This window comes from Eschscholzia californica, unplaced genomic scaffold, assembly GCF_041429995.1.
Source record: "Eschscholzia californica isolate CP2 unplaced genomic scaffold, dmEscCali1.0.p SCAF_1, whole genome shotgun sequence".
Taxonomy (NCBI): domain Eukaryota; kingdom Viridiplantae; phylum Streptophyta; class Magnoliopsida; order Ranunculales; family Papaveraceae; genus Eschscholzia; species Eschscholzia californica.
In genome coordinates, this window is record NW_028238198.1 from 60,700,988 (window position 1) to 60,727,261 (window position 26,274).

The 26,274-nt window shown below is 34.4% G+C and overlaps 2 long non-coding RNA genes and 2 pseudogenes across 7 annotated transcripts; all 4 read right to left on the bottom strand.

The window, feature by feature from the left end:
* Window positions 1-1,580: 1,580 nt before the first annotated feature.
* Window positions 1,581-4,051, bottom strand: LOC147567975 (metal tolerance protein 1-like; annotated as a pseudogene). The gene is made up of 2 exons (XR_015234134.1): window positions 3,941-4,051; window positions 1,581-2,412 (listed from the first exon to the last, which is right to left on the bottom strand). The product of XR_015234134.1 is annotated as a metal tolerance protein 1-like (transcript).
* A 2,253-nt stretch (window positions 4,052-6,304) lies between these two features.
* Window positions 6,305-9,395, bottom strand: LOC147567976 (flavanone 3-dioxygenase 2-like; annotated as a pseudogene). Its single transcript, XR_015230921.1, has 3 exons — window positions 9,316-9,395; window positions 7,128-7,435; window positions 6,305-6,684 (listed from the first exon to the last, which is right to left on the bottom strand). The product of XR_015230921.1 is annotated as a flavanone 3-dioxygenase 2-like (transcript).
* A 453-nt stretch (window positions 9,396-9,848) lies between these two features.
* Window positions 9,849-12,128, bottom strand: LOC147567977 (uncharacterized). 2 transcript variants are annotated; one of them, XR_015230922.1, is made up of 5 exons: window positions 11,858-12,128; window positions 11,178-11,240; window positions 11,006-11,081; window positions 10,555-10,668; window positions 9,849-9,985 (listed from the first exon to the last, which is right to left on the bottom strand). It is a non-coding gene; the product is annotated as an uncharacterized LOC147567977 (long non-coding RNA). The 2 variants fall into 2 exon arrangements; XR_015230923.1 differs by having other exon boundaries at window positions 11,178-11,378; window positions 11,858-11,997.
* A 5,141-nt stretch (window positions 12,129-17,269) lies between these two features.
* Window positions 17,270-20,477, bottom strand: LOC147567978 (uncharacterized). Of its 3 annotated transcripts, XR_015230924.1 has the most exons (5): window positions 20,293-20,423; window positions 19,977-19,999; window positions 18,939-19,007; window positions 18,577-18,634; window positions 17,270-17,592 (listed from the first exon to the last, which is right to left on the bottom strand). It is a non-coding gene; the product is annotated as an uncharacterized LOC147567978 (long non-coding RNA). The 3 variants fall into 3 exon arrangements; XR_015230926.1 differs by lacking the exon at window positions 19,977-19,999 and having other exon boundaries at window positions 20,293-20,477; XR_015230925.1 differs by lacking the exon at window positions 20,293-20,423 and having other exon boundaries at window positions 19,929-20,278.
* Between the last annotated feature and the right edge of the window lie 5,797 nt (window positions 20,478-26,274).

Consider the following 26,274-nt stretch of genomic DNA (forward strand, 5'->3'; position numbering starts at 1 on the left):
GAATTAAGGTTGATAAGACATAAAGTTGAATATTACATCATGCGGTCTAGACGTGACTCGAATAGTAAATTCAAGGGTCTTGGTAAGATTTTCGATTCAAGAGTGTGAACGAAATCTAGAGACGATGAAGGACAAAATAGGGAATGATAACTTTGATGATCATGCGATAGTTTTAAATCTATCAAGGGAGTATACGTGATTAAGACATATAACTTAAGAAAGAGTTAAAAGAGAAACTCACCTTGTGTTATATCTCAAGGTTCTAATGATCATCGTGTTATGAAATAAAACTAAAACGCTACACTAAAGAAATTGTGTACGAAAATAGTTTTGTCAAAAAGGAGAATGCACTGGTTACACTAGAACTGTGGGGCAGATATTGTTAAATATCTAAAACGATACCCTATCTAATATTATGAGATTCCACCTAAGTTAATGGATAAGAGAAAAATACTCTTAAAATGTGGGGGAACCGAGAAGGAACCGAAAAGCCAATTATTAAGAAATAAATGGCATAAAGGTCTCCAAATTCTCCTTAAGATATAACGTCGAAGGAACGTGAGAAGAGGGAAATTATGAAATTCCTTGGAAACCAGATTTAGCCAAAAATAATCTTTGGTCCATAAGGTTTCATTGAGCTAAGAACTGTTGTTATATTCACTAAGTTGTGAAAAGATTGAGAAATCAAGTGTGTGAATATAAGTGATGACGTGAATGTCTAATTCACTTAACAAATTTGGAAAAACACAAATGGAAAGTACTTCTCTTTCTAATCCTAAACTAAGTTACGAGATTCAACCGTGAATCATATGTTCAAAATAACAAACGTTACTAGTTAGGAATAAGAAAGTGTTTGAGAAGATATGATTCGATGTTTTTCCAGATTGAATCGTTACTCATGATTGATGGAGGAGCAAGAAACAGACTGTTGTATCTAGAACATCCAATGAAGCTGAGTACCGTGCTATGGCGTCTACGACAACTGAGATAGTTTGGTTATGTGAGTTACTTGCAGAAATGGGCGTTTTCATTCCAGAGCCTACTCCTATGTATTGTGGCAATCAAAGTGCTATTCATATTGCTCATAATTCAGTCTTTCACGAACGCACCAAACACATTGAGATTGATTGTCACTTTAATCTACATCGTTTCCCTCAAGGCACCATCAGTTTGCCGTTTGTCTCTTCCACTATGCAGATTGCTGACTTGTTCACCAAGTCACACTCGGTTCCACGCTTTCATTATTTAGCTAGCAAACTCTCGATGCTTTTCAACACCGCACCATGAGTTTGAGGGAGGGTGTTAGAATAAAATAATATAGTTAGGGCTTGTTTAGTAATTTTCCCTTTAAGGGTATTTTAGTCTTTATCTTTGCTATATATTTGTTATCTTGTAAACCTAGTTCAACTAATGAATAAGCCTCCATTAGTGTGTTTCTCTCTTATTCTTTTTTGAATATTGTTATTGATTTCCACAGAGTTCATATAGGACGGCGCCGATGACTGTGAAGTGAGGATTATGAGGGCGGTAAACTAGCCAAACTACAAGTGCAGTTATACCAACTAAAATGAGGAAGATGACTAGAAATTGGGTAACTTGGCCCCAACGCTTTGTATTGAATCTCCGAGGACATGAAGATAAGCTCCTTGTACGTTTATGTTTTTTTGCTTTTTCTCTTTCTTCCCTTTTTTCAGTTCACTAGATTCTTCCGAAGAATTCTTCAGTAGTGGTTCCTCATGCTCGTGATCATGCTCATGGTCATTGCCATTATCATGTCCATGGTGATGATCATGAGTATCGTGGCTATGTCCATGATCATGCCCATGTCCCCCATGATCATGACCATGTCCGCCATGTCCATGATCATGACCCAACAGAACAACCATGATGATATTAACAAGCAAGCCAAAGGCTGAAACTACAAACATAAGAAATCCTTGAACTTCGCCCGAGTCATGGATGATTTGTGAAATTGCTTCGTAGACTAAAATGCCAGTTAAAAGCCAAATCATCTGGATCGAAACCAAAGCACCAAGGATTTCAATCCTGAAAAGACCCATAAGATTGTCGTGGAGTTGCTTCCCAACTAGCAGCCCATAAAGAGAACAAGGAGATGGCAAAGGCTGCAACATCTGTGAGGAGATGAGCTGCATCAGTTAAAATTGCAAGACTATTGGCTTTAATACCACCCACAACTTCGACACTCACGAAAATTACACAGAGGACAACAGAGATCCAAAGCTTCCTCATAGATGCCGCACGTTCTTTAGCATCCTTAGAACGGGTTCCGATATCAGAAAATCCACATGGTGCTCCACTACATATCTTGCTAGCTCCTACACTTGATTCTCCCCCCACCACATCTCTTTTTATTTCGATGATATGCCCTAGCTGGGGATTTTGTTCTTCCATCTAAATATTACAATACATGCACAAGATGATAATTCAAAACTCTAAATCTTAAATACATAAACTACAATATAGGAAGCCTACTAAATGACTTGTGTTTAAACTAAGAATAAGCGTGAGAATGGCCCCATATGTGTATTAGGAGCAATGGTTACACACGTGTTAGGCTCATATGATGAAACAAGTTAGATAGAGCGTGAGAATAGTCCCACATGAAAAAAGGGAAATGTCATGAACAATTAAATATTATCTAGGGTCTAAAATATTAAGTTTGCAGACATGGCGTGTGAGAATAATCCCACATGGTGCGTGAGAGGTAGTAGCTTACAGATACTACTTTCTCCTAGATGTGAAGGGAGGGAAAGTGAGGAATGTAAGTGTATCATTTATATGCAGAATTTAGTAGTGAATGCCATTTGAATAATATAGTAAAAGTAGGGCACACCCATTTCTCAATGACCACGAATTATCAACTTATGCCATTTAGGTAGAAAAGAAAACAGAAATGCAAATGAATGACACAAATGAGAAGTTTTGAAGTTTTACCACTTTTGTAATGGGATAGACCTTTCAATATTCTATAGAAACCGATCTTATAATACGTATAAGTTATAACATCATAACGGAAATATCCAAAATGATTCGCCACGATTTGAATCTAAAGGCATTATGAAGTGAAATAGAAGTTTTCTTTTCAAGGGAACTTAGTCTCGCATTGCTTAGAAAGACGTCCCAAACATAGTTTATAACCTAACATATTATCTTACATATTGATTAACCTTTTGGGTGGGTTTAGCGCATAGACTGTGTTGGTGCCTAAATCTACGATAATAGTATTGAGACTGGTGTTATATCACTTGATAAGTCATTGGAGGCTTAAGGAGATGCAGATCTCACGCCAACAGAGTCAATGAGACCATAGTAGAGGACTTAGGTCACATACCAAATCAGCAGATACTACATCAAGTTTCAATATGCATGAGAGGTTTTCACATGATAGTAATCGATCAAGCAATAGAAAATTCAACATTATCATATTTCATATCTTCATTAAGATTGTATACTTACTATATCAAGCTATTGCATTATTTAAGTATTAACTTCAGAAAGATTTTCACTTCATTTCAAGACATAGGCAGTTTAAGGAGTGGAGAAACCAAAACTATAGTTCATGGTTTTTTTTCATATCAATCAAATAGAACATAATATTATGCAAAACCCTGAGAACAAACACAAAAAACACCAATCATACCTGAACAACAAAGATTTACATCTATGCTAAAACTTCAATAAATTAGAAGACCCCAAAGTCTGGATCTAAAGGGAGAAGAATGGCAATTAGGGCTGAAGGTAAATTTTATGAATCAGAAATACCGATCAGTAGCAAACCAAAATTCACAAAAAGGGGTATGGGTATTGCAAAATTCTAACTACCCACAATAAAAAGTTGGGGCAAAAATTGTTAATGCATGTGGATAAAAAGCAAGAAAGCTGTAGATTCACAAAAAGGAAAGAGCAATTAATTACCCACCTTTAGGAAGTTGATTCAAGCAATAGGGTAAAATCAAGAATCACCAAAAATTCAGCCTTTTTTCTAGATTTTTGTGGGAGATGAGGAGGGCAATACAGGAGATAGATAGAGATATATACAAAGAGAGAGACATGTGAAAATAATTTGTGAAGGTCAGTTGCTGGAGAACCAGAGCTGCCAGAGCCAGGTTCTGGGTCACAGGAAGAGTCCCAAACGAAAGTATTTTTGAGAATGACTTTGTAATTGTACGGGGGAGGACTGAGGAGGAGGAACGGTGGGTGTCTTGGGGAAAAATGATAGTCACACCACTTTTTGGTGTAGTGGTTGGGCATCTCTCTTAAATCCATGAGTTCTTAGGATTGAGTTTCGGTGAAAGCAGTTTATCGCCAAGATTTATCTCATATAATTTAAACACTAAATAAAGTAGATGCGCCGGGTTTTAGGCTTTATGTTGTTGGACTTTAGACTTTATGTTGTCGGGCTTTAGGCCTCTTTAATTATTGGTTTAACTTAAGTTGTTATCGTGCTTATCACATCTTAATGATGTATCAATGTCTTGTAACGACTAACGTTGATCGTAGTCAATTTCTCAAAAAAAAACAATGAGGTAAACCGTTAGGACTCTTTTTACAAACCAACACTGCATGAAATTAACCATTAGACCTAATAATCTCGATTTTCTTATACTTTACATTTGATAACTTCACAGACTGAAAAATTGATAAGATTATAAGATTTTTTTTTTTTGAAAAATCAATTACGATCTACGTTAATCATCATTACAAGGCATTGATACATCATTAAGATGTGATAAACACGATAACCGTCTAAGTTAAACTAATACTTAATAATTAAAGAGGCCTAAAACTAACAAAATAGTGCCTATAGCCGGACAAACTTATTATTAGTATTTATGGATTTAATAATCCAAATTCAATAACTATGTATTCCACCTCTTTTGGGAATAGAATCTGGGACGTCCAGAATTTTGGATTTTATGTCAACACTATCGACCACTTGGACAACCAGGTGTTGACGATAAAATTATAAAATTACTATTTAACTCTGTGAGAGTGTATGTGTATAGACGCTCTTAAAGTTTATACACATAGACTCACTCTACACGACACATCGTCTTGAACACTTCAGAATTTAGGTCAAGGGGGTTCGAGAGATAAAGCCAATCTTTATAACAAATTACGTTTTTGAAATCTGCCATAAGAGAGTTTTTGTAGAGCCATTGCAATATGATTTTATGGTTCTCCCTCGGGAACTCTTAGAGCATCTCCAATGCAAGACTCAATCTTAAAATCTTACATGCCACCTAGGACTTTAGAGTTTTTTTTTTGAGAAAAAACATCTCCAATGCAAAACTCAATTGAGATCTTAAAATGATGTGAAAGCATTAAGAACATCTCCAATGCAAGAACCAATCTTAAAATCTTAAGTGCCACCTAGAACTTTAGAGTTTTTTTTTTAGAAAAAACCTCTCCAATGCAAAACTCAATTCAGATCTTAAGATGATGTGGAAGCATTAAGTTTTAAGATGTCTAAGAGCATCTCCAATGCAAGACTCAAATCTTAAAATCTTAAGTGCCACCTAGGACTTTAGAGTTTTTTTTGAGAGAAAACCTCTCCAATGCAAAACTCAATTGAGATCTTAAGATGATGTGAAAGCATTAAGTTTTAAGATGTCTCAACTAGAAACTCTATTTTTGAGATCTCTTTTAAGAGTCTTAAGTGTCATAGTCATCAAATTTAATTTTTGGACCAATAAAAAATCTTTCTTTCTCACCCACTTTTTCCTATTAAATGTATGTGCGACATGTGTATCTATTAGAGTTTTCTAGAGTGTTGCATTGGAGAAGGACTTGAATTAGAGACACTAAAGTTAGCCACATAAGAAAGAGAATCTCAATTAAGACTTAACACATAAGCCAATTAGAATTTTTTTTTGTTTTGCATTGGAGATGCTCTAAACTAGAAACTCTATTTTTGAGATCTCTTTTGAGAGTCTTAAGTGTCCTAGTCATCAGATTTAATTTTTGGACCAATAGAAAGCCTTTCTTTCTCAACCACTTTTTCCTATTAAATGTATGTGTGACATGTGTATCTATTAGAGTTTTTTGGAGTGTTGCATTAGAAAAGGACTTGAATTAAGGACATTTAAGTTAGCCACATAGGAAAGAGAATCTTAATTGAGACTCAACACATAAAGCAATTAGAATTTTTTTTGAGTTTTGCATTGGAGATGCTCTTAGGTGATATAATCATATTCTAATACTAACCAACATAATTTATTTGAGGTAATGACTCTTGGAATCCGATATAGAACATATGACCGTTAGGACCCAAGATATCTTAATATAACGGTTATAGTGATCATTCAAATTTATAATGTATTGCATATTAAATTCATGATATATCAATGTCATCCAAATGTAATGACTCTTGGAATCCGATATAGAACGAATGTCATAGCTTTTTAATCAAATGAAAGATGATGTCATTGAATATTCCTAAAAAGTTCCAAACAATGTTTCTCATCAAGGTTTCTACTCCAAAACTTTTTGTAGTATTCTTGGTATGTAATTCTTGTATAGCTCAGGGGCACCATTTTCTGCGACAGGAGTGATAACGGCGTCGTTAGCTGGACAAAGGAAAGAAGCCACTGACATTCGTTCTTTTCCGAAGTTCACTACTGCTCGATGCCATACACTTTTGTACCTCCCATTGCTCAAGGTCTGCAATGTCATTCCATATTATTTCAATATATACATATAGCGAGTATCCCAACCGTGATTCTTTGCCCGACACATGTCAGAGAAAGTGATCTATTTTTATTAGGAATAGTCCCATACAACGGTTCACATGACAAAAAATATAATGTCTAGGTCCTCTCCATTCATTGCCAATTGGTTTTGAGTTGGATGATCATAAACTTAACATGGTATTAGAGCAAGGCAAACACGTTATAGACTTAAAAAGTCACACGTGCTACACGTCACTCAAAAAGAAAACAAAAAACATGTGCTAGGCTCAAACCACAAACTTAACAACTTTCTCTCTCTAAATCCTGACTCACACGCATCCCGACTGAATCTTGACCAGGATATGTGTCCAACGGAGCATCACGGTTGGTTAGTTTAGTAGTACTATTTGAAATTTTAAACAAATGGGAAGATACCTGTAATTGATCACCAATATTTGACGACAAAGGAGTTAGGATGAGGATTAACAGCAATCCATTTACCATCTTTAAGCACTTGAAGGCCTGCAACTAGTTGATCTTGAAGAAGAATGGTGAGGGCATTTGGGTCAGTATGGGCAGGAAGACCATAAGTTAGGTCTGGTTGAGGCCATGATGGGTAGTAATTTATGGCCATATGTTGTCCTTGATCTCCTAACATCTTCTCAATATAATTTGGGATATAACTTCTAAGTAATCTGAATCCAAATTGTCTAACTTCTTTACAATATGTGCTCACCACATCCCTACATAAGTATCAAAAATACAAATTTCATAATTATCATAATCAATTATATAAAACAGAAGAGAAGATGCTGACTAGGACAAACACCCTTTTTCAATTATGTATATACCAGGTATAGCCCGTGCCTACGGCACGGTAAAAATAAATTTCAAACATAAATATTTTCAGTAAACTCGAAGAAATGCATACATTTTTTACGATGATTTTGTCATCCATATATCAATTATATAAAACAGAAGGGAAGATGCTGACTGGGACAAACGGTATAGCCCCCCTGCCTACGGCACGGTAAAAATAAATTTCAAACATATAACTTTCAGTAAACTCGAAGAAATGCGTACATTTTTTACGATGATTTTGTCATCCATTGAATAATATTAAAATGAAGAAGAATCTTAATGAAGCACAAACATGATTACAAGAACTTCACATTTAAGATGGTGGATAAGGGACAACTGAGATGGAAGTACCATTAAGGCCCAAAACAAATGAACTTATTGTACATTGGTTGATGAGATTATACCGACCAGAGCTAAACCTTAACAAATCTTTGATATAGTGATCGCCAAATTTATCAAAAGCCTCATTTTTCTCAACCCTTTTAACCCGATAGAACATAACCCGTCTTTGGACAAATATTGGATGATTCCATGGCCAATTTGATATGTCAATACCCATCCCCTCATTGCCATGAACTACTATTTTCCTTCACATAACTTTGTTCTTAGTAAGAGGGAAACTCATTGATCTTTCGATTCAAAGTCTTCTGTCCCACACTTTCGATTTTTCAATAATCCTTCTTCCATTGCTTCTTAGAATCGTCGACAACCTTTGCATCACAAATGGTAGGTCTCGTTCTCTCACTTCACTAATATCATATTCTTCATTATTCAAATAGTAAGCGTCAAGCATGATCATGATCCAATTGTACAAACATTTCGGAGTTATGCATCACGACGACCCAAACCAGAAGGTTAAAAAACAATATTGGGATTTTTTATTGCAGTGTCGTCGCCAAGAGAAAAGCAGTAGCTTTATCTCCTTTTGAAAAATGCTCTCAAGACTACTCTTTGTACATGGTTTCAAAACCACTAATCATAACATTATGTCTTTCACTTGCAAGCAGAGTATAAACATTAGAGAAGCTTAAGCATAAGTTTGCATCTGAAATAATTTCCAAAGCTTCGAGGCTATACATTTTTGATTGTTAAGTCAGATTTCACTTGCTCTTTTATTCTTTATAGTTGTAGAATCTTGAGGTGCAACCCAAACCACTGCCTAAAACAATATCAACAAAGATAGAGTTTTTTGTCTTCCATTCTTTGATCTTGTGTTTGAAACAATGGTCTTCGGTTTTGAGGAAAGTGGAGTAGGAACCAAAGTCCCGGCCCTGTAGTTAGCTCAGCGCTTGAGCAGCACTCCCAGTGTGAGGTGATAACTATAACTAAACCAATCGGGTAGCGTAGCGAAAGACTCACCGTCCATAAGGCTTTAAAAGGCCTTGCCTTGAGAAACGCAAGAATTCACTTATGGGAGTTATTACACTAATTCTTTTACCCCCAAAATATATGTCCAAAAAATTAAAATAAGACATAAGACCCTAGCAAAGGGGCTTTGGCTATCTATCTGTCTCTCTTGGTCAGCTTGAGATTGTTTCCACTGGAATAAAATCATTGTTCAAGTTCAACCACTACCTCTACTTTATCTCACTTTCACAATATTGGTATCTCTAAGCATTATTGGCTGAACCTGAGATTATAATGATTATTAAATGACGTTTCATACTAATAAGTAATAAGAGTGAAAAGTTTGTGCTTCTCTAAGCGACATAGCACAACACGATACAACTGTTCTATTCTGGAAATTAAACTCAAAACTAACCTCTCCTTTAAAAAGTATGGCTGCAATATCCTTCCAAGTTCACTTCTGTGACAATGTACCAACAATCTATATACAAATTCATGGTAACTTTAATGTACAACTGACTGCCTATCCTACGGAAAAAGGTACATGAACCTGCACAAACTTGTGAAAATTACGTAAGAAACCACAACGATTGATAACTTTATTGGGAAGACAAATCTGCAACAATATGCTTAAATCTATATTTCAGAATACATAACTATAAATAACAAAAGACTCCACACGGACTTCAAACTTTGTCACTAATTTAAAACTCAAAGAAAGAAATCTTACAGATTACTAAGAAAATAGAGAAGAAAAATATGGAACATCGAATAAATGTCTTCGTTATTAGAGAAATGGTCAACTAAATTTTATGCCTAAAGGACCGAGTAAATTTTCTGGAATTAAATGGAAAAAATTGTCATGAAGTGAGTTAAGGATAACAACCTTTGGGAAGCGGCTTCCGGAGAAAAATTGATGCATTTTTCAAGGAAAATAATGCAAGCAAGAGCTCATGAGTACATGAAAAAATAGAATTTTTCACATTCCACATCATAGTTCTTTCAAGATGCACACCACATCGTAGTTCTTTCAAGATGCACACGACATCGTAGTTCTTTCAACATGCACACCACCTTCACACCAACTGCACAATCATAAGTTATTTTAAATTCAAATTCTTTTCATGAATATGTCTGACCACAATCTCAAAAAAAACAAAAAAACGTCACCTATAGCTATAAGACCAATGATAATATACTCCGCATTGATGTTTTTGACAGTAATTCTCCGATTACCCTCATTGAACCAAATTGGGAAAGAAAACTTAGGTTACCATGCTATCAAATTATAGTGTCACGGGTATTGAAGATCTCACTTGCTCATATCATCAAGCAGATCCGAATAAAATCCTATACGGATCATTAAGAAACAAAAATGATTTTTTTAACATAAAAAAAATCCAATTTAGCTATCAAATTCTTACTTGAATACAACCCATTACAAGTTCAAATTTTTCTCATTGACTAAAATGGATCGAAATAATAATTACATAGAAACAAAGAAAATAAAATGGAAGAGAGATTCATTTTTCATCGATATATAATGTAGCTTTTCATAACTGAATGAGCTTATGACTTTTATCATCATATAAATAAAGGAACAAAGAATTCTTTTGTTACCTGCAAGAGGAATTGGAGGTTATTTCCTTTTTACCTATTTTGGAGAATTACATTTTCGTTTGCTCGCAGCATAAAATGCATTTATTTCTTCCACACTGTCCTAAGTGTCATGATTATGGGTGGTCGTTCGTTTATCCAAGTCAAGTGCCTGCAAAGATGACCACCTCAATCAGAAATATTTAAAAGCATAAAGAAGGTTTCTGAAAGAGTTAACTCACATAAATATTAAGGTAGTACTAATGTGTCTCGGCCCGATATAAAATTTGACTCGAGGTTTAAATTAACTCATGAAGGAACGTTGATAGGTATTTTATTAGATAAGAAAAGAATTTTAGATCACGATTTCTCTCAAAATAGAGTATACAAAATCTAATCTAATGTGTCTGTCTCAAAAAATTTCCTTACTTTTCGAGAATAGTTTATAAGAGAGAGTGGCACCTTAAGTTTAGTTTGATCGGTAATGAAGAAGAACCTATTGAACTTACCCATTCTTTTCCTATCAAAGATTTTTCCTCCCGTTTGTTCCATCAAGAACGACGTCAGGAAACTCCATAAAAAACACTGTTTGTCATTGAAAATAAATCCTGGATATTTTGTATCATAATGTATCACTTTTCCAGTTGGGCTCTTCTTCTCAACCGGGTACAAAAAGGATACCTCCATATAATAATGTGCGGCGAACCTCCAATAACTATAATGCCGGCCAGTACCAAGGGGAACCTACAAATGAATTTTAATCGAAATGAATACAAAAAGAAACGAACAAAGAGAAACTTTTCAAAAAATCATTCAGGAAAGTTTCAAGATCATAATGGAGACTGATTGATCCCAAACTCTCAAAATTTTCACCATTGTCTCCTACAGCAAAATCAAATTGCAATCTTAAATTTCAAAATCAGTAAGAAAACAAAAATCATACATGCAACCCAACAAAACTTATCACCCAAATGAAAATGGAAGAAAAGGAAAAAATTAAGCAAATACAAGGAGAGATATTAACCACAACATAGACCATTCAACATCCTAAAAGCAATTGAACCCTAAATGTAAGCAAATACAACCAGATAAGAAAATTAATCGAACCCTAGAATCAAGCAAATACAACCACATAAGAAAATTAATCGAACCCTAAAAGTAATCTAATCCTAGAAACAACAAAACCCCTAGAATGCCAGCCAGAAAAGTCTTATGGCACTGCATTTGTTAGATCTTAGTAAGATTATGCACAGTAGGCATCAGGTCTTAGGGAGGTATACCTAAACCTTAAAATCCCTCCTACATCTAACAATGATCAATAAGGAAAACTACATTAAATCAAATAGATAACACAACCTTACCTTGTAGATTGATCTTGGAAATCCAAATTACCTTGAAAGTGTGTTTGTCTAATGTAACAAGGATAATTTTCGTCTCATCAACTACCTACTTTGGCAAATTATATGATCTAGATTTAAAGATTTCAAAATCTCAGGAGAAGAATCCTAAAGATGGAAGAAAGAAGAACTATCAAATCTCTTTATTGAATCCAAAGGCATATGAAATATGATCTCTTCGAAGAGGAAAGAGAAGGAGGAGAAAGATAACAGAAGTAATTTAGGGTTAAGCGTCGGTGTTTATGGGAGAAGGTGTATGGTTATGTTCTTCTCTATGGTTGGATGGAATAATGGAGGGTCAGGAAGGTGTAGGGTTTTGTTCTCCTCTACGGTTGGATCAAATAATGGAGGGTCAGGATAAGGTGTCATATTTTGTTCTCATCCTAGTCAGCTTGTCCTAATCAGATTGCATTAATTTTGTCCTAATAAGCAAAACAAGTTCTGTTTTGTGTCCTAGTAAGCAAAACAAGTTCTATTTTGTTGTCCACCACCCTTTGGTGTAACGGTTGGACACCCCTCTTAAGACCATGAGGTCGTGGGATCGAGTCTCGGTGGAAGCTGTTGCCATCAAGATTTATCCTATGTAATGTAGGCTATAAATAATGTAATAATTTGTCGGACTTTAGGCCTCTTTCATTCTCGGTTTAAATTAGGGGGTTGTCGTGCTTATTACATCTCCATGATGCATCAATGCCTTGTAACGACTAACGTTGATCGTAGTCGAATTCTCAAAAAAAAAAAAAAATTCTATTTTGTTATATAGATAGGGTGCTTCTAAAGGCACCGAGCCAAAAGGCTGTTAGCATCCATCTCCATTAGCACCAGGCTCAACTGCTCCTTTCTCTGTTAGCACCGTACAACTATGTAGGCACCAGTCAAATCTAACTGAACCCTAACACCTCCATCCGTTTATCACAAAACAAAATAAAATCTATCGGACGGACTGAACCAGTCCGAGCCTTAAGAGGACCAAAAGGATCAGCTGATCCGGGACCTAAGAGGACCAAACGGATCAGCTGATCCGGGACTTAAGAGAACCAAACGGATCAGCTGATCCGGGACCTAAGAGGACCAAAAGGATCAGCTGATCCGGGACCTAAGAGGGCCAAACGGATCAGCTGATCTGGGGCTTAAAAAACATCCCAATCCTCATTCTCTTTCTCGTGAACTCGACCATGACCAGCTCCTCGGCTACTTCTCACAAGGTTTTGCTTCATCTTTCTCTCTCTAAAAACCCCTATTCTTCATCTTTCTCTCTCTAAAAACCCTTATTCTCTTTCTCGTGTACTTTTTATTTTCTATTTTGGGGGTGATTAAAATAATAGGTTGGGGTGATCAACAGAAGGACGGATTGGCGGATCAATGAAGTTATTTAAGAAGTGATCAAATGTGTTGAAGATGGTGGTTGGAAGTGAAAATGAAGAATCTCATCTAGTACATAATATAGATCTTTTGGGATTTCCTGCAATTTTTGTTCTCTTTAATGGTGATGAATTTACTGAATTGGGTTTTGGTTTTTTTTTTTTTGGAAGAAAAAGGTTTTTCGTATTGAATCTTTCAATCTTTTTTTACAGTTACAGAGGGGATATACAAGGGATGAAGATGAACATGAGAGAAAATGAATTTATTTTGTGGATGAAATTTGGTGAAGAAGGAAGAGGAGAGTGGACCCATTCTTTTGAATTTTGTATATTTACTAACAGGAATAGAAAGTAAATAAGAAAAAATGATAGATTTTTACTTTTTTTTTTATGAAGAGAAAAAAATAAAAGATTTTTACTTACACTACCTAGATGAGCACCCATAATTTTTGTTTTGAAAAAAAAAATGAATTGGTATTCTTTTTATTTTGGAAGAAGAAGATGGAAGAAGCAAATGAAGGTGAATGTCACCCACGTTAAAAACCGGTGCTTATAGAGTACTCGGGTCAACGGCTATTGACCGGAGTCAATAAAATTTCCGGATGCTAACAGTTTTTTGGCCCGGGACTAAATTATATTTTTGTAAACACCCAAACGGATTAAAATTCGTTTTGCCCGAGTCTTGTGTTAAAGGAAGTTTCTATTTGAGTATTCTATCTTAAAAAAAAGAAACTTATAATTGATGGCAAGTGTATCTTCCTTTTAACTTTTAATTTATAATTGATGGCAAGGAAGTTTCTCTCAAGTAAGAAACCGATCTTTCCTCAGTCAGAAAGGTGGAGCCTCCGACAAGAGGTATAACTTTCTCTCTGTACTTTCTCTTTTGTAGGGATTTTGCAGTGAAATATTGGCCTTTTAGGGTTCTTATTTATATGAATTTATTCAATTGCTGCCCGAATTTAGTACCTTATGGTTCGTAACTTGAATATGGTGTCAAAAGAAAATTATCCTTCTGCCCTAATTTTATTTTTTGTTTGATTAGGTTCTGATGAAATATCTTATCTGTAGGGTTGGTTGATCTTCATCATTTACTGACCTAAAAAACGTATCCTCTAATTTGTTGCCTGACCCAGCATAGAGTTAGAGACGTATTTTGGAGAGCTTCCCAGCCCTGTACCTATGTCACAACTTCTGTGTTAGGATTTGATTAAGCCAACTCAGAGTGCTCCATTATAACTGTCAATCAATTCTTTGATTTTCATCGGTCTTTTGGTTTCTGATCAGAAACCTGAATTACATCACAGTAGCTCTCAAACAACCTACAGTAGTTGAATGGCAAGTGAAAGACCGCTATACCTTTAACCGCCTAAATTCCTCGTGTATAACCGGATCGAGTAATAACCTCCTTGCCTGTTCATAAGATCAGTTTAGCCACCTTCTCAAATAAACATTGCGGCAACTAGCACTAATGTTGATTAAATATGATTATTGGAAAACAAAGACAGAACAATTACTAGCAGAGTAGACTGAAAATGGTCTCCAGTAACATCATAAAAGCTGGTCACGCTTATACTAGCCAGCATGAACAAAAAAAGATGCTCAATGACAAGTAATAACAATGTAAAAGGAGGGTCGAGTAACATGAAAACAGCAGAATATCACATTATGTAAAGCATAAGTGGAACAAAGACAGTGTTTTTTGATATTCAACCAGTGGGCTTTAGAAAAGAAAGCTCAAGTGACAACATCGAGGTAGTCTTATGTTTTTATCGGTGACTGTTAGTTGTGACTTTTGGAGACAAAATTACACCAGTATATATCATATTTAACAACTTCTCCCATTAAAGAAGGTCAAACATAGCAACATACTATGTTTATAAAGCTATTAAGTAAGCACACTTTGAGCAACAACACATATGATACCCCTATCCAGCAGACCCAATGTCTCTTTGATTTTTTCTCAGGAGTTACATTCCCATGTAGTGACCCCCTTCATAATAGTTTTAGAAAAAAACTCTTTATAGAAATATAATTTAACCCCTTAATAGAATATTCATATTAGATCAGATTTCATATAAGATGCCATATTGTTCAAAGGTTATTGTGATATCGATCTCTTATTTATTTATTCCTTGAGGTAAAAGATCTCATATCATTCTGACAACATCCGACCATTCTATATTATAGACTCTTTGATTGCATGAGAATATTTTTCCGACAACGTTCTACTGTAGTCTTTAAGCTATCCTTTTTAGTTGATTCTGAAATTCCTATATTTGTTTTGTTGATGATGTAGTTTCCCAAGCTTTGTGGGATGAGTGGAACTGCAACAACTGAAAGTAATAATTGTTCTTACAAACAATCCCGTAATAAAGGAGGTATGATTTAGACTTCTTCTTTCCTTCTCTTACGGACTAGAAAAGTTGTTAAGGATCTTTCTAGCATAGTTAAGTGGTCGTTTTTATTCAACATTCTGTGATATAACATACGTCGTATTTTTACTCCATATTAGGATGAGTCTAACGTTCTAGGATGAATAAACAAAGTAATCTTAAGCACAATGAATTGTTGTCGAAGGAAAATGGGATTCCCTATGAGGTAAGATTGCATCTCTTAATTTATTTGAATATTCATGATTTTATTCGGTGTTGATTCAAGATTGCTATTTTAATGTCCAATTCATTAAATTTGTTTTGGTGTGTTAAGCTTTTAGTATCATACAGTATAATACCTTCCCTCTTTAGGTTTTTGCTCAATTCATATTTGGGACAAGATCGAGAACTACTTTTTCCAATAAATTCAGTGTCGAGAAGTGGTTGATCTTGAATTTCTGCAACAATGGGGTATGTTAATATTATTTTATCCTAGAGAGGTTATAGCTTCTTTGGGTTGGTTCATATGATATGCAAGTTATATGTTATTTGATCCCTTGATTTTGTCGTGAATTAGTTTAAGCTAATTTGATTGTTCGATGAAAATAAATTCTTTTGTTGTCGATTTTGAGTCGAAATAAATTTCAATGCTTAAAGTTTGTTCTAATGTGGTATGTATTTTCATTCTTGATTGAATTTACGTTTGAAATTTTCTTCAGTTTTAGGAATTTTGGGGTCTTTATGTTTTTCTACTTCTCATTCCCTCTCCATACCATTTTCTTGCTATAAAATACTAAATCAGTTTAGTATTTTAATTTATAATTTTATTTGATCATTACTAGGTATAACCCGTGCCTCCGGCACGGATGTTTCCTCTAAATAGTATATATGTTATAAGGTTGCTGACCACCTAATATCAAAATGCATGACCTTCTTTCTACAAAAACTAGGTTCCCACCGCGTCCTACGGGCGCGGTAGATCCCTCTTGGCTATCGCCGTTGTGGTAGATCACATCTAGGTTTTATAGATAAAGTGTTATCGAGCATTAACTGAGCCTACGTGTATCGTGGTGTTTATGATCACGTTTGGGAGCACGTTGAGTTGAGTGTACACGAAGACGTGCATGTAAGTTATGCTCATTTCAAATCATGTGGTGTCATGTGTTTGTCGGTCATCCGAAATCAGTACGTGATTTCGATATTCGAAATCAGTACATGATTTCAGATGACAGGCATTCACGTGACACCACATGATTTGTTAATGAGCATAACTTACATGCACGTCTTCGTGTACACTCAACTCAACGTGCTCCCAAACGTGATCATAAACACCACGATACACGTAGGCTTAGATAATGCTCGATAACACTTTATCTCTAAAACCTAGATGTGATCTACCACAACGGCGATAGCCAAGAGGGATCTACCGCGCTACGGGCGCGGTGGGAACCTAGTTTTCATATATTTTTTAGCGAAAACAATAATGAAGTTGAAATGTAAAACAAAAGTTTTGTCTATCAACCAGAACACTAAAAAGAGCCTTAATTAATAATGAGTGGTTTTGGAATACCATTTCAGCAAAGATAACAATGATTTCAACAACAACAAATAGTGATTACAACAAACAATCTAAAAATTGATAAACTAAGAACTGCCTCTTTAATGAAATAACTAACAACAATATCCAGTTGAATCAAACATAACATAACAAAGTTTGGTTCACAACCAAATCAACATATAACATTAACTTAGAAAATGCATTCATTGCATTTGTTAGGCAAAAGATACCAAAAATAAAAAAATCATATATCTGACCCCACATCCAACTTAAGAAGATGAAAGGAAAAAAAACACAAATCAGAACAAAGAGTGCGAAGTAATTGCTTTACATCAACATAATATCTTTTATCTAAATGGTTACAGAATCTCCGTAGCCTCGACATAGTAGTTGTTTTCATTTTGTTTTCTGCAAAATAAAATAAAATAACAAAAGAATTAGAAATTCAGTCAGGCGTTTATTCAAACACCATGAACACAGCTTAAAAGACTTCAAAGAATTAGAAATTCAGTCAGGCGTTTATTCAAACAACCACGAAAGAGTCGGGTAAAGGGAGAGAGACACGAAGTTCAAGCCTTTGTACAATACCTCCCTTCAATTTGGAAGATAATCAAAGTCAAATCAAAATCAAACAACCACGGAGAGAGCGATCCATAAAGAGAGGGACAGCCGGTTAGATAGGAACTGAATTTAAGAAGTTGCCCAAAACTGTTCTGCTAGAGAGTCGAAATAATAGTTGGTCAATTTTGCTTTGCATAAAAGTGAGTCGTTCTGAGACAGAGAGAACTATACGAAAAAAAATGAAGACTAAAGATTTAGGTCTAAACGCACAAAAAGTTCACCTTGGACAGACTCTTGAGAGGAGAGGTTGCAAGCCTCTAACTCACAATCTCTAAGAAGCATTTACTCATAAAATTTGTCTCCAACTAAAAGGTGAGAAATACAAACTAACCTTATATAGATGGAATGGAGATAAACTATGCTAAAAACCTCTAACTCGCATTCGATGGATATTAACCTAATCATAAAATTGTGCCATGTTTGAAAGCATAAAATTACTTGTGAGAATAAGTTTAGACCAAATTATTATGGAACATGTGAGAAAAATAAGATTTTAAGAGGAACCCATGAACTCTTTCTTCAACTGCATTAGTAGTTCACCATTGTAGCCATTGTCAATATCATATTCACTAACCATTAGATTTTTTTTAAACACTGGTAACAAAAGTAATCAAGATGCATAAACCATTAGATTATGAGACAAAATGGACGGCTATACTTATACCCTCAATAACTACTGAGTTGTTTTACTTTAATAAGATTTCAAGAGATGAATATCATAGGAGATAAAAAATTTCAAAATACATAGGTTTGGGGGAAGGAATAACTAACCGAGAGGGTGTTCTGGCTTGAAAGAGCTCTTAGCTATGAAGAAGAACCTTTATTCTCTCTGCAATTTTCATGAATCAAAAGAAGAAATACGAATTAGGGCTTTTAGTCAAACTGATTCTAAAACCAAAAGAAAAGACGATAATCCATCTACCCACCACCGTATAGGAGAGTGGCAAAGGGTATAGAGTAAATTTTCAAATTTGTTTCAATGATTTTCGATTAAATAAAAAGGAGAGGTTACATGGTACATGGGTTACCCAATAATAAAGAGTGATGAGAGGCAAGAAAACTATCAAATGACTCCTCTTTCAAAAATGTTCTTTAACTGAATTAATAAGAGTAGAAGTTCGGAAACAACTTACTAAACCTTTTGACCAGTTTGGACAACTTGTGTACCCTTCAGAGCATGAGATAATGGTTCGCCTTGACACCTGTTACACGTAAATTAACAAAAAAGATAATTAATCGCAAACCTATGGTTCGGGGAAATAAAACTATTACATGTTTTAACCTATTTTCAACACAAACCGAGCTGTTCGCTAACCTAATACTAAACAATGAATTATGAAACAAACCGAGAAAAAAAATGGTTGATATAGGTTAATCCTATGGTTGATAGAGAACATGAAGAAAACTACATGTCTGTGTGAAGAAAATGGTTGATATAGGTTAATCCTATGAATACTACTACGAACTCCAGCTTGAAAGAGCTCGTAGGCACGAAATACGAAATTTCTCTGCAATTTTCACGAATCAAAAGACGTAATACGAATTAGGGATTTCAATTGAAAAATAAAAAAACGAACAAAGACCCCAATTTTGAGATTCGATTCCTATAAATACTACTACGAAATATAGCCTATCAGACGATAAATAATCACTCTGCTCATCAGTAATACTTCAAATGTTTTTAGTCCTCACTGGTCATTAGGGTCCTCGATATCACAGGTTGATTCAATAATCAATCCCGTGTCTGAATTTTTCTTTTTGAAGTTTTAAAACTTCTTCACTGTAATATGGTGGTTTTGTTAATTAATACAATGGTGTTTAAGTGTGGTGACTCAAGGTATCAATTTACTGATGAGTAGAATACCTATGAATACTACTACGAAATTATTACCATTACATAAAGAGAAATTTAGCCATCCTAATAGTATGATCTATCTCGGTTATTTATGTTTGTGAGAGTGTAGTGTGTAGCATAAAAATTTACTTTCTCTCAGCTCCTTCTCAGGAAGAGAATTGTGTAGCATAAAATCACAGTTAACAACCATATAAAATTAGCATATGAGATGGTTCACAACCAAACAATAACACCATAAACTACAAAACTAAAAGAGATATGTCATTACTCATGGGTAGTCAGTCATGAAGAACTTTAGTGTACATGAAAAATTTACCTGGAAGAAGGAGACAAATTCACCTGTGAATCAGTGTACATGAAAAAAAATTAGTTGAAACTAAGAAAACAAAATTCCTAAAAATACAAAATTCGCCTCACAGACATATCGTCGAACACCTTATTTGCTGAAACTAAAACTACAAAATTAAGAAGTATCAACTCAAATTCAAGAAATTCTTCAAAGGTTAATTCTTCAAACAAAAATTTGCAGAAACTAGAACCATGTGAATATTGCAGAACTAAAACTACAAAATTAAGTAGTATCAACTCAAACTCAAATTCAAGAAATTCTAGCCAGATTACTAATTACTGACCTTCAGTTCGGATTATTATCGCTACTTCACTTTTCGCCCAACTATTCAGAAGATTTATAGCCTAGAAAACTAAGATTTTGGAGAGGTTAGATGGAGAGGTTAGAGAGGTTTCAGAATCGCGAGGAGTTTGAGAAAACCGTGGGAAGTTTTTTTTTTTTTGTTCTATTGAAACAAATCGTGGGGACGTTGGAGAGATGTAAAAAATGACTTTATTACCCTTTTCTTTATATTCTATTTACAAAACGTATTTTTTATGGGTCGTTGGATGCAATAAAAAATAAATCTTGCAAAAGAAATGGACGGTCAGACTTATACCTTGAGTAACCGACCGAGTTGTTTTAATATAATAGATTTATATTCTATTTACAAAACGTATTTTTTATGGGTCGTTGGATGCAATAAAAAATAAATCTTGCAAAAGAAATGGACGGTCAGACTTATACCTTGAGTAACCGACCGAGTTGTTTTAATATAATAGATATATCCTTTCTTATCACAACTATTTAATCCCCTTTTAACAGATATGAATCGGACCAAATGTTTGAGAAAGTAAATCTCTAAAAGAAAATTGCAAAGTAAAAACATATTAAAATTTACCGAAATAACTTTGGAGAAACAGATTAATTTCTAAGCTCAATAGTTCTGTCGTTATCATACATGTTAGATCTTTTCTTTAACACAAACTAAATATTTTTGAATGCAAATATAGGAAAAATATTTGTAAACTACAATTCTATAACTGCAACGAACCTAGACCATACCAAACCAAATTCATTACAAATTCACATAGAAACAAATATGACAATGATAAAATGAATCACTTTATCAAAAGATCACTGAAGCTAACCATATTATTAATCTCAAAATTATTAAAATAAACTTACAATTTCAGACCCATTACATTGAATCGAGGTGGAGGCTTGTCCCCTGAAGTTCACAAAACCATCCAACCATCCAGATTGAACAATTGTTTACTTTCGGCCCAGTTGTTAAAACTTGGAGTTCGTACTTGACTATTTATATGAGCAATTGTTTCTCCTTGCACAACAACATTAAGAGGCTATTAGGCAAATAAAGGAACAATTTTATAATCGATTAGGTTGATTTCTAGAGATATAAATTATAATTTTTTGATATTTCTTATCGAACATCATCCACAATAATTTCAATCCACACTTGATGAATAAAAGACCATGAAAATGAAAAGCATAATCGAAACCAGAACATTGCATTCCTGTTTTCATACACTTCCGAGAAGATCAAAACATTTATTTTTCTTTAATAAAACTTATACACTCTCAAAACCAAAATTAAAATCACATAACAGAATATGAACAATTTCATTGCCACATACCTACAAAAAAGAGAAATTCAAAATGAAACGAAAACAGACATTTCATGACGATAAATTACAATTCATTGAAACCAAGCGTATAGAATAAGAACAATTTCATTACTAATGGATGAAAATTTTTGAAGGCGAAATGTTGGAGAACGGAGAAGAGATGTAACGGTTGATTTCGTCGCAACTTAAGTTCCACCTACCGAAAACCTTTTTTCAAAACTCTTTCTGGTTAATTAGCATTAGCATTACCACCTTGACAATAAAATACCCCTTCATTTTTTGCAAAACGGACACTCTCTTTGAGCATTTTATGCGTTCCACCACACCACGCCCTCTTGAGAATTTTCGCCTTCAATTTTGAACCGCAAAACCATTATAGATCAAGAACTTCCCTATTTGGTTAACATAAAGCGACAATGGAACCTCATGTGAAGTAGAAGTAGAGATGGAGAGATCCCCCCAGTATTTGCATCTTTGTGAACCGTGCATCGAGCACAATGAACTAAATCATACACAATATCTGAAAAGATAAGCTTTTGTGTTTTAATAATTGACAACGTAGCAAGAATTACCATATGAATGAAAAATTATATAGGAGCTTCATGTTCATCCTTTGAAGAAATTGATTATCTAATAAATGTCTACCAAATCTCTATATCCAAAACAGAAAAACGATTCGTTCATTTTGTCAGGTAATCTAATATAACAACTAAGAGGAGTCTTCTGACCTGAAGAGCATCTACTACAAATCCTGAAAGACCTATTCCCTACTTACGACAGGGATTCCAAATTGAAAAGTTGATGAAAACCAAATTTAAATGGAAAAAAGTCATACCTGAAAAGATGGGTGGAGTCAATGGCTCATCTTTTTCCTGTTGTGAAGAAACCTGTGTTACAAAAAAAAAAAAAAAAAAATTTCAAATGGATTAAATCGTACGCTAGCACAAAAATTCAAATGGATAGAGACGTGTTTGCTGAAGATAAAAAGAAAGACTAACGAGAGGATTAATGAGGGTAACTCAAAAACTGAAGATAGAGAAAGGGAAAGGTGGATTTTGGGAGATGGAGAGAGATGAAGGAGTTATAAACTTATAATCTAACAACATGATTTTGGGGAGTCATAACCCACCATTTATTGGTAATGAATCACCATTGTGATTAGCACTAAAAATAGAGAAAGGTGAAATGTACGTAAGGATTTAGGGGGAGATGGAGAGAGATGCGATGCCGTTATAATCTAGTCCAACGTAATTAGTAATTCATTACCAATAAACCACCACTTATTCACATCAATAACATTTTCATGCGCAATAATCACCATTTAAAGGATGATTATTCCTTAGTAATTCCAAGTTTGATCAAGAGGCTAGTAGATGGATCTAAAGGTTGATATTAGTGTTGATCTAGGACGGACGGTTAGATTTATCTCCAATGTTTGTCCCAGTCAGCACTTTTCAACCTATTTTATTATATAGACTAGATATAACCCGTGCCTCCGGCACGAACACTCTCCCTGAGCATTTTAAACGTCATAAAGGGTATAACATGTATTCATAAGCCAAGCACGATTCGTTAAGCACGATAAGTTTTGTTTGTGTATTCAACTAAATAAGAAATCAAACACGATTCGTTATGCATGATAAGTTTTGTTTGTGTATTCAACTAAATAAGAAATTGAATCTCTTAAATTATGTATTCATAAGCCAATTCTGCATCTGTTGGACAATTCTCATATCATGAGGTTTAACTTAAACAACATAATTTATTTTGTAATTGAAAAATACGATCTCCGACATATCAACCAAGAATATGAACTGATTTGAAATATCAAACTATAACCATCTCCAAGCTATGAAACTAATGTGCATTTCCTATGTCAAAAAAAGCAGCGCCAACGATAGCTTTTTTGTATTGCTTAAAAAAGTCTAGAAATACAAAAAAATAGTCCAAAGTACACCACCGCTAAAAATAATGTACCAAAGAGCTATAACCCTATCGTACCGGATACTCACAAGATAGGTTATCGCGTACGGTACCTATACCACATATGTGATACGCTATATAAGTAACATTGCATAAAATTATATGATTTGCAAGTATTTGCGTGATTCTAGATGGTGTAGAAATGGGGATGGAAGTAAATATTGTTTTCTTCAATCCAATCATGCAAAGAGAAAAAATAGTACACAATAAAATCTAGAGTAGTTTTCGACTGAAAATATAATCCCATGGTTATGTAAGAGAAACATATCATGGTAGCCTTAGCACAACAAATGAGAAAAAAACGTTTGCAAGTTGTAGCGCAGATGAAAGGAAAAGACAAAAGCCTGAGCAAAAATTTAAAGCATAAGTAAACCATAAAAGGAATATAGTTGAGACTCGAAACAGTAAATCAAAGCATGAATAACCCTATTGGACACACATGTTAGTGTTAAGAACACAAATTACTGTTAATCAAGCTTAATTTAAAAGCGAATCGCAAACAAATAATTCTTCAAATTTGGTAGTTATGATCAGACTAAAGCAAAAAAGAGAACACAAATGACTGATAATCAAGCCTAAAGCCCTAATAATCTAAAGAGAAATTGTTTCATACACTACAACATAATAAGACACAATTCTTGTTCATACTGGTAATGGAGGACACAACTAATATTAATTAGAAACATTCATAAGCAACTATAGACTACCAAAAATCAAACAATAATATCCAAATGACGACGAACTACAATATGAAAAATACTACTCACAGATAATCATCAAGCAAGAGAGGACGTTATCTACTGAAATACCCTCGTAAAGGGATTGCGATGGTCCCAGAATCATGATATTTAGATATCGCATGTTGTCTTCTAACGGAGATGCACTGATTCCCAGAGCTAAAATCATCAGATAACAAATGATTTGAAATACTTCAATCTCTACCCAATTCACAACAAATTACACTAACTCATTGAGAGATTCAATTGAACTCTACAAGCTAACCAAAAAGTGGATGAAAAAATAAAATTTCATGAACACAACCTATCCAAATAATTAACTATACAATATACTGTAATAAATTAGTAACATCATAAACCAAGAATCGTATAATAATGTCTTTGTTAATTAGGAAAATACGAATATCAAAATTCTAGAAAAATCGAATGGAATACATCAATCGTGGTGCAAGCATAAGTTGTTTAGATCAAGTTAAATTAAGACAATAAGAAGAAGAAATACTACAATTTAGTTTCATTTCTCTCTTACAGTTTTTTTCAATAACCGAGGTCGTTGGTTGGTTCTTATCGCAATACCCAAGAATTAATTACCCATTTTTCGATAACCGAGGGATGCTGATTGGTTCTCGTCGCAACATCCAAGAACTTACTCACCCAGAGAAATTGATCATAGTACCAAATGTGGCAATTAATTTTTTTTATTTTCTTCACATCTACCCATGTTATCTTCTTCTATCTTCGAGGTGAAAGACACCAAAAATAAGAGATCAGAAGAAATAACTATGGAAAAATAAGATCGTTCAATTTTTCCATTAGAAAGACAATGTAATTACGTGAAGCAACATAACGTAATTAGGTGAAGAACTGAAAATTGCATAGATACAACAGTAACAGAAAAAAAAATACCAAAAGACAAGTAAGTGTGGCGTGACTCTCTCTGCTACTAATGGGAAACAGATCATAGAAACTAAATGTATTTGGAAAAAAAAATTAGGTTGTACTATACTTATACTTAAATGTATCTCAACAGATTACTTACATGAGGTACTTTACTGTACAAAATTACGCGTAAGAAAAATAATTTACTTTCACTCTAGTCCAAGTAGAATAGCTTCAGTCCAAATAGAATAACTCCCGTCCAAGTAGAATTATCAAATCGAGGAGTAAAGAAAGTTGAAACATTTTGGATTCGATGATTTCAAGAGCTCCAGTCCAAGTAGAATAGCTCCCTAATCGGCAATTCAATGGGGAGGAAGATGAGTAGTTTCTTGGTAAAAAGCTTTCAACTGGGTTATTGCCCTTACTAGAATGTTTATACTAAACAATTCGATCAAAGTAATTAGGCACACAAAACACACAATTACCCACTGACAGGGGCTTCGTGGGTAATTAGAGAAACTACCTCCCGTTCAAGACGGGCAATGACCCTTGCAGACGATCCGGGCCACTCTCCCGTGAGTGTTCGAATCCGAGGCTTCGATTTTTGTTTTCGGTTACAATTTATAAAGCCCTCTAATTTAGGGTCAAAACTTTAAAACCAAAATAAAAACTAGAAAGTCTAAAAGTCTCTCTCTCACCAAAAATAAAAAATACTAAAAATAAAATGTAAATTCTTCTTCTTGAGCTCCTCTCCTTGTTGCGCCTTTTCTTTTGCTCCTTAGTGTTCTACACACCAAAAATGAAAAACCAAGTCAAAGTGTCCAAAAATAAAAACTTACCAAAAATAAAACTTTCCAAATATAGAAATAAGATAAGACAAATTCAAACTTAGTCCCCGGCAGCGGCGCCAAAATCTTGATGGACCTAGAAGGTTACCCTAAATAGGTCTACACCCGCAAGTGCACGGGTGTCAAGTTGTAATAAATTCCGGTAAGTTCCTCAGAGACTTAGTCAAACTTAAATTCTAACTTTAATTCT